This window comes from Salmo trutta, chromosome 7 (assembly GCF_901001165.1).
Source record: "Salmo trutta chromosome 7, fSalTru1.1, whole genome shotgun sequence".
NCBI lineage: Eukaryota > Metazoa > Chordata > Actinopteri > Salmoniformes > Salmonidae > Salmo > Salmo trutta.
In genome coordinates this window covers 3801838-3810359 of record NC_042963.1, presented here as the reverse complement: position 1 = coordinate 3810359, position 8522 = coordinate 3801838, and positions in this window count along the sequence as shown.

The window sequence follows — 8522 nt, the reverse complement described above, 5'->3', positions numbered from 1 at the left end:
AGCAGGTCTGGGACAAGGTAGCACGTCTGGTCAACAGGTCAGGGTTTCATAGCCGCAGGCAGAACAGTTGAAACTGGAGCAGCAGCACAACCAAGTGGACTGGGGACAGCAAGGAATCATCAAGCCAGGTAGTCCTGAGGCATAGTCCTAGGGCGCAGGTCCTGAGAGAGAGAAAGAGAGAGAGAGAGAACTTAAATTCACACAGGACACCGGATAAGACAGGGGAAATACTCCAGATATAGCCCCCCGACACATAAACTATTGCAGCATAAATACTGGAGGCTGAGACAGGAGGGGTCGGGAGACACTGTGGCCCTGTCCGACGATACATCCGAAAAGGGCCAAATAGGCAGGATATAACCCCACCCACTTTGCCAAGGCACAGCCTCCACACCACTAGAGGGATATCTTCAAACACCAACTTACTATCCTGAGACAAGACCAAGTCTAGCCCACAAAGATCTCCCCACGGCACGGACCCGAGGGGGGCGCCAACCCGGACAGGAAGATCACGTCAGTGACTCAACCCACTCAAGTGATCAAGTGCCTTGTCATGGGGAAGGGCTGTGATTCTTTGAATGATGTCTTCAATGGGAAAGTGATGTGAAGGTGGTGGAGGGCACACCCCAACTGCAACCACATGGGCCTCGTGGCTACTAAATGCAAGTGCAAATTGGTATGTTTTGCACAGGGCTTAGAGAAAGTATGGTGCTCATCTGGACTCCTTCCAGAGTTGTCATCCCTATTCCCTACGATGCACAGTTCTGTGCAGAGGCTGTCCTGAGGTTGAAGGCATTCTACTTTATACACATGCTGCCATTTATTGTTGAGGAGCATCAGGCAGACAGATTGTCACTGAGTGACAAATATATTCAGCTCTTTTGAGATATGTAGTCAGATGTCTCCTGTTTGCAGTTACTATTAACAAATGGTTTTCAATTTAAAATCCTGACTTAATGCATCAACAGTAACCGTATTGTGGAAATATATTTTTATGGCTTTGTTTTTTATTAATATTAATGTCAAAAAAATAGTTGAGTTAAGTTGTTACAGAATGAATTTACATTTATTTTTAACGTAACTTTTGACAACTTTAATTCATATTGGGAAATTGACCCTGTGAATGGCATTTGACTGGTCAGTTCATTCAGCATCTTCATGAATGATGTCACCAACCAGGTTACACAGGGCAGCACAGATTCAAATTATTTTGTCCATTTTAGATGAGAGGTTGATTGGCACTGTCTGTGAGATGATTCTAAACCGTTTGAGCCTTTGAATTATGAGTTCCACATTAGTTATCCGTCTTGTACATGTGGTGTCCTCCTTTGACAGCTGTGCGCCTCTTTTTGTGAAGGCTGGAATTGTTCATTTGACCTTCCTCTCGTGTAGCAGATCATGGATTGTGAAGCCCCGGTCAGCCATGACCTCATCACCTGGACAGAGGTACTCCAGGAACCCTGAATCCGATGTTATACATTTGTCACTACATCTACCTCCATATGCTGAGGAGATGAACATCACTAGACCACAAGGTGCAATGGCCACCAGGTACTTGATATTGTTCTGGGGGTAGTAATGGCTGAATGACTCCCCCTTTGCACTTCTGTAAAGCAGTTTCTGAGCAGTCAATAATGCAGGTTGTTCCTGGGTAGTGGTCCTTAAAACATTGTGGCATTGTAGCACAGATGGTCTCCCTTGGCAGCCATGGAATGTACTCCCTCAGATTCTCTTCCATCATGTCAATCCAATAATTAACCTCTTGATTGACAATCCTCTGGGAAACACCAAACCTTTCTGCTAGGTACTGCTGCAGCAAGCTGAGCTTCAGCTTCATCAGTGTCATCAGGAGTTGGTCTGTCAATTTGGTGAACACTTGAGCCTGTTGTGTCATTTGTTAAGAAATCACAGTATGGCTTGTTACACAAGTCAATGGACAATTAATAACAAAACCATACAATAAAACACCATGCTGCATGGACGCTCCTAATGATATTTAATAATCATAATAATTAACTATATATAAAATGGGAATTTTTTATTCAGTTGTAGAGGAAATAAATTGTGCAATTATGAGACTGTGCTTAGATGCAAGAGACCCAGAATGAGAGCAAGCAAACTGCTCAAGCGTTTGGCTTACATGTCACCGATGACTGCCTGACCAACACCCGATGCTTCTTCACGAGTGGAGCATCGTAGCCAAACCATTTTTCTGGGTAAGGATGCTCAACTGTAGGCTTCTTGTCAAAGAAGTGGTAGGAGCACACAAAGGGACGTTTTGGTGGTTTCTTTAGGTTCAACTCTTTGAGCCAGAGCCGCAAAGACTTTAGGAGGTGGATGCAGGTCATATGGTTCTCCACAGTTACAATCAGATTGACGTATAGGTTGGTGTTCAAAACATTGCTGTTGTAAAAACTGCCTCCTCTTCATCCAATTATTGTGATAGCCTTTACTGAACATAAAATGCTTGTTATGTTGATCGATTTTAGGATTTTGTGGGGTTCTGTCAGTGTAGAACTATAAAGCTCTCAACTAAAAGTACCACTTTTGGCATCACACGAATGTTTCCGGAAATAGAAATACAATTGCAACTAACTCGCCGCGATCACTGTGACGTTCCAGAATAAGGCGAATACTCCCAGTCGGTATTTCTATATATTTTTTTTCAGTCGGTATTAGATAGACCATATCGGCCTGCCCGCCTGTGGTGAAAACAACCTGTGGTTACCTAGGTTACCCCATTGGCTCACAACAAAAACTTAACCTTTTTTAAACAAAATGTTCTTGTTGTCTGCTTGTTTTAGTCAATTACAAATCTACATTTAAGAAAAGTACAACAGGTCTAAAGATTACTTTTCATCATTGGCTGCTCCCGAGCGATCTCACTACTTAGAAAAACGTAATATTGTAGGGCTTCCCTCATGCCCCTTTTCCATGACGGTGCTAGCAGCAACATGCATGAGAGAGTGCTAGCTAGCTACTAGCCCAATATTGGAGTAAAGGAGCCTAATGTTACTCTTTAGTCCAAGGACCTTACATATTCTGTTTTAAGGGCGAATTCGCTCTGGAAGCCAAAACGGCCAATTTGTCCATATAATTGTGAATGGATTCTCAATTGCGGTACGATTCTAGAAACATAAAATCCCTCTACTTTCATATCACATCAAAGTAATTTCACAAATGCAAATCACATTTTCTTTTACCTTTATTCCACTAGGCAAGTCAGTTAAGAACAAATTCTTATTTACAATGACGGCCTACCCCAGCCAAACCCAGACAACAATGGGCCAATTGTGCACTGCCCTATGGGACTCCCAATCACAGCTGGTTGTGATACAGCCTGGAATCAAACCAGGGTCTGTAGGGACGCCTCTGGCACTGAGTTGCAGTGCCTTAGACCCCTGCACCACTCGGGAGCCCATTGTGTTCCCTACAGGTTGTAGAAAAAGCCTCCACTTCTAGGTCAAAGAGTGTTAAAACAAAAACACTATAGTAAATACTACAGCCCTTACGAAAAAGATTGCAGTCAAAATAACACCGTTTTTTTTACTGCAGTAATTTTGCAGTGTAACTGCAGTTAGAGTGCAGTATAACTGCAGTTCAGTACACTACAGTTATTCTGCAATTACTGCGTCCAAAATACCACAGTCGACTTAAGTTACTGCACTTTTACTGCAGTTTCAAAACCGCAATGTTTTTTTGGAAGGGAGTATAGTACAGTCTGCAAAACCACTACATTAAATACTATAATATACTACAATCCTCAAAACACTACATTAATTGCTGTAGTATATACTACAGTTTTATTTTACTACAGTATTTATACTATAGTTAACTGTAAATACTACAGTATACATTACAGTAAATACTACAGTATTGTCCGCAAAAACACTACAGTGAATAATATCGTAAAGTCTACATAAACACTGCAGTGATTTTTTTATGTTGGTCAGCTGGTGTGAAGTGAATTCGTTCAATGAGATTTGGAAATATGAAAGGCATAAAATCATGGATGCAGTTTTGTGTGTGTACATCTTCCCAGGAGCTATATCCAAACAAATCTAAGGGAGGAGAAATAGCATTCCTCCAACAAAACAAGAAAGTAAAGTTACTGAGGATTCAATGAAACTGAATATTCACAGCATTCAAGGTTATGGTGGCTGTTATTATAGCCTTTCTTTAGGGACACTATAAATGACGGCGAATGACACAAAAAAGTCTCACATTTATAATGGCAGCAAGAGTGGGCATTTTGGGATTCTGGGTGAATGTGTCACCATCCAAGTAACTCTCTTTTCAATTTTTCATTAGCTGTTACTGTTGCTACTCTACTTTTTCCTATATCTGACAGAAAGGCACTATTATATTGGTTGGCCTCTGAAGGCACATCTTTTTTCCAGACGAGAGTAGCTTTGATTCCTAACCTATTTTAAGAAGGAGAAAGAGAGGAGGCCTCTGTGGATTTTGGGAGAGTGGAGCCCTGTTTCACCCTTCATTTTTTGTTATTTACTCTTACAGTTACAGAGCAACAACATTAGCAACAAACTCTGTCTGAAGGGCATTTCACATCAAATCAGTACCACACAAATATATCATAAGCACCCTTTTCTTCTATGACATGTAGCACCTTGAAACCAAAGTCTGAAACTGTGGTGAGGATTCAAACACATCAATATTGCTTCCTTGACAAAGAAAGCCCCTTCATGTATAACACAGCTCAATCCTCTCCATTTAAATGCGTCAAATTATCTAATTCAGGCTGATGAAATGCTTGAGCAAAGTGTGAGGGTGTTGGGATGATTGCACAGGGTATAATGAGAGAAGACAGAACATTAAGGAGACAATTTGTCAAGATGGATGATGTGTTAGGCAAAGTTTTCGACAGCAGAAGGGAAAATGGGGTTTAATCTGGATCAGGTTTTTTTACTTTTCAAAGACATACTGAGATTTAATTCTAATTACACACTGAGTTTCTATTCAAAATAATTCCAAAACATATTAAATGCTTTGGACGTTTCTCCTGCCCTGTAAGGAGAGAGGGTGGAATTCTGACGGGAGTGCATGCTCATCACTACTTTTCATACAATACAATCCACAGTAAACTCACAGTTTGGTTCTGGAACCACCTTCACTGCTCCAATCCTATCGAGACACACCAGCCTTCTCATTGCAAGGATCTGCAGACTTAACAAGACCAGCTTTTAACTATGAGGCAAAGGCCTGGCCGATAATCAACTTCTCAATGCTACAACTGCAACACTGGCACGACCCTCATTAATGCACCGGGATAGCAGCAGGTTATAGTATACACTGTTTACCCCAATAGGGTTACTAGAGTAGGTTACACTCTGGGGTGGTGCTATAATGCACAGTGAGTACTGTTATGTCAAGCATTGGCACGACCTATAGGCCTAGGTTCACATGGAAAGGATTAATGATTACATTTTTCAAGTGAAGAGATGGGGTGTGAAATATCTCAATCTTTGAGGCAAATAATGACAGAAAAAAAGTTATGGGGAGCAATTAATGAAGAGGAAGGAATGATGATGACATGGTGATCAATTTGTCAGAGATGAAAGGACTTGGTCAGAGAATGTGTAGTTTGTAAAAATGTTTCACAGTTCCTATCAAAGCTAAAATTATTTTCACAAGCAATATTGTGATCAATAGGCAATCTGTGTAAGGTATGATACGTAGCTGATCGTTTATGCAGATGGCTGCCAAATGCCAATCAATCATTATATCCATGAAGCATAGGCATTCTGACTGTGGAGTTATAGCTACATGTGGCAAACTGCTGTGACGTTCAGGTGATTAGGGAGTGTGCTGTGGGCAGATCTCAGAAACCCCTCTCTCCTCTCTTCTCCCACCTGCAACAGTTGTGACACTGCAGACAACAGTGTACCCTGCATTACAGGATCCAATAGGTTATGTGACCTGTGTGAAGCTAGCCATAATAAGGATTAGCCACGATGATGGACTTTGTGGTTTGCCTTCAAAATTCAAGTCCCCCATTGAAAGATATTCAAACGGACAAATAGTGCAATCATACCATATTTGGGCTAGATAATGCTAAACAAAGTCGGAATGTTATGTAAGTTCAAAGAAAGACAATAATTAGTTAATTTCACCCCCCAAACAAGTAAAAATCTGTTGAGATTGCACTGTGGATGTATTAGACTTTAGAATTGCATTGGGGGCCTACTTATATACACTGCACTGCCTTACCCCAATTCACAGAACCAAGATCCATAGGTATCAGCCTACACGGAGAAACTCACAGATTTTAATTCTGAAGAATTTACACAAATATTAGTGTTGTAGCTCATATTAGCGACCTTTAACTGAGGGGAATCATCTCACTATACAGCTTATTGTGCGTATTGACATTCATATTGCAATGTTCAGCCTTACCTATGGATCTTGGGTCCATGAAATGGGATATCTGCATACTCAGTGCGGGGGCGGAAATCCCGGGGGGGACGGGGGGGACACGACCCCCCCATCCTTGGAAAAATATGATTTGTCCCCCCCAATATATCACTGAAACATAACTATGTAATTTAAATAATATTAATAATACGCAATGAAAGCAATTGTGCTGATTATAGACACTTAATAGAGCGTTTTTAAGTTTTAAAAGATTGCGACCCCCCCACCCTTTGCCTCACAATGTTTTGATCCACTGCCAGTTCCTTAGTTGGCAAGGTAACAGAGGGGTCGTATCTACTGTCTGAAAGGCACTCAATGAACGTAACTGAAGTGAGGTTAATCCAGTCAATCGCGCACACACACTAGCTGAATATGCAGAGCTAGCGTGCAAATATTAACTATTAAGCTAGCTATTCCATTTATGTGGCCTCGTCAAAGATGGAATCTTTGCTATCGTCAATTTATTCCAAGATCAGCATGCAGATGATGTAAGTTAGTGCTTCAAAGTCCCTGCGATAAGGTTAGCGATAAACTGAAGTCCAAACTGAACAGAACTACACTCTCTTCTACCATTGTCTTAAATATATTTAATGGTCTCGTTGCAAAAGCTAAAGGTGAAATAAAATAAATATTTTATTTCACCTTTATTTAACCCGGGTAGCAAAGATTATAGCAAACACCACTAAAACGGAATTGGTGCTCGCTAGCTTTGCAAATTCAGCTATTGTTGGAAGCCAGCCAATATGAAACAAACTATTAAAATTACAAAAGGTTGCAGCATATGTTGTGTAAATGGTGAACTCATACAGCTGTCAACTCTTGTCATTTTAATCCGTTTCACATTTGCTAGCTACCTTTTAGATCGAAGCCCAAATAGAATGATAAAAGATAAGATGATAGAAGCCCATCTCCTACTGTAAATAACCTACACACTGTGTGTGTGTGTAGCCAGCCAGCCATCCAGGTAGAAAAATGGCAAAAAAATAAAAGACAGACATCAGAGTATTTTTCAGTACACCAAAACGCAAAGTAAGAACCCTAGTAGCCTAATATCTCAAAGACTAGTTGATAAAATGTTCATAAGAAAGAAATTAAATTCTAATGGAAATGTTTCACAATGATGTCATTAGGCAGAGCAGGCAACAGATGGCACACAGACAGCAGAGTTGGGGACAGATATGCAGGGACAGACTGGCAGAGACAGGGAGTCTCAGGTAAGTTTGTTGAGTCTTTGTTTGGCAACATTATGAAAGGTTCTCCATTGTTTTGACTTGTAAAATAGGAACATAATTGGAAAATGCCATGGATACCCCCACTCTCAACTTAAACTGGTGACTGAACTAAGATTTGTTAAAGGCAATGGTATTGCTGTTGTGAGTAGTTGTGTAGTTTTGGGTACCGGTAGTTAGGAGTACGGCAAACACCTTATTTCTTTGGTTCCTCAATATACATTTACCATATTACAATGTAGGCTATGTGTTACAGCACTACTTTTGGTGTCCCCCTCAGGAATTGCTCTTGAGAAAATGTCATGTAATTGTCCCCTCCAAAGTTGATATCAGATTTTCACCCCTGACTCAGTGACATCCACAGACTACAACTGTTTTGTTCTCTCTTTTGTTCTGTATTGCTCCTCTATTGTTCCTCAAGCAAGGGGGGAGAATGACATCAGTGGGCACCATAATACCAACTCCTTGAAAGAACTGGCCTGCTCCTTGAAGTTTGCAGTTGTGTCTAAAAAACACTATTTTGCTTTGAAAAAAATAAAACAAAGTATATATATATATATATCTCTCTTCAGTGTGTACATTACTGTATTTATACTTATTATTTGTCAGGCCAAGCGATTGGCCTGAAGCATGTCAAGGCGGGCCTTGAGCTGATTTACATGTGTAAAGGCTTATCACCATTAGGATAATCTAGTTCGGTAACAGCTCTGACAGTCCATTGTTTACATTGTGTCTTTGACTTAGCTGGCTTCTCAACTAAAGTTTAGTAGGGGAGAGTGGAGTAAATTGAGCCAAAGGGGTAGGTTGAGCCACCCTTGTTTCTCAGAAATCATACACAAAATTAATAACTTGACCAAATCT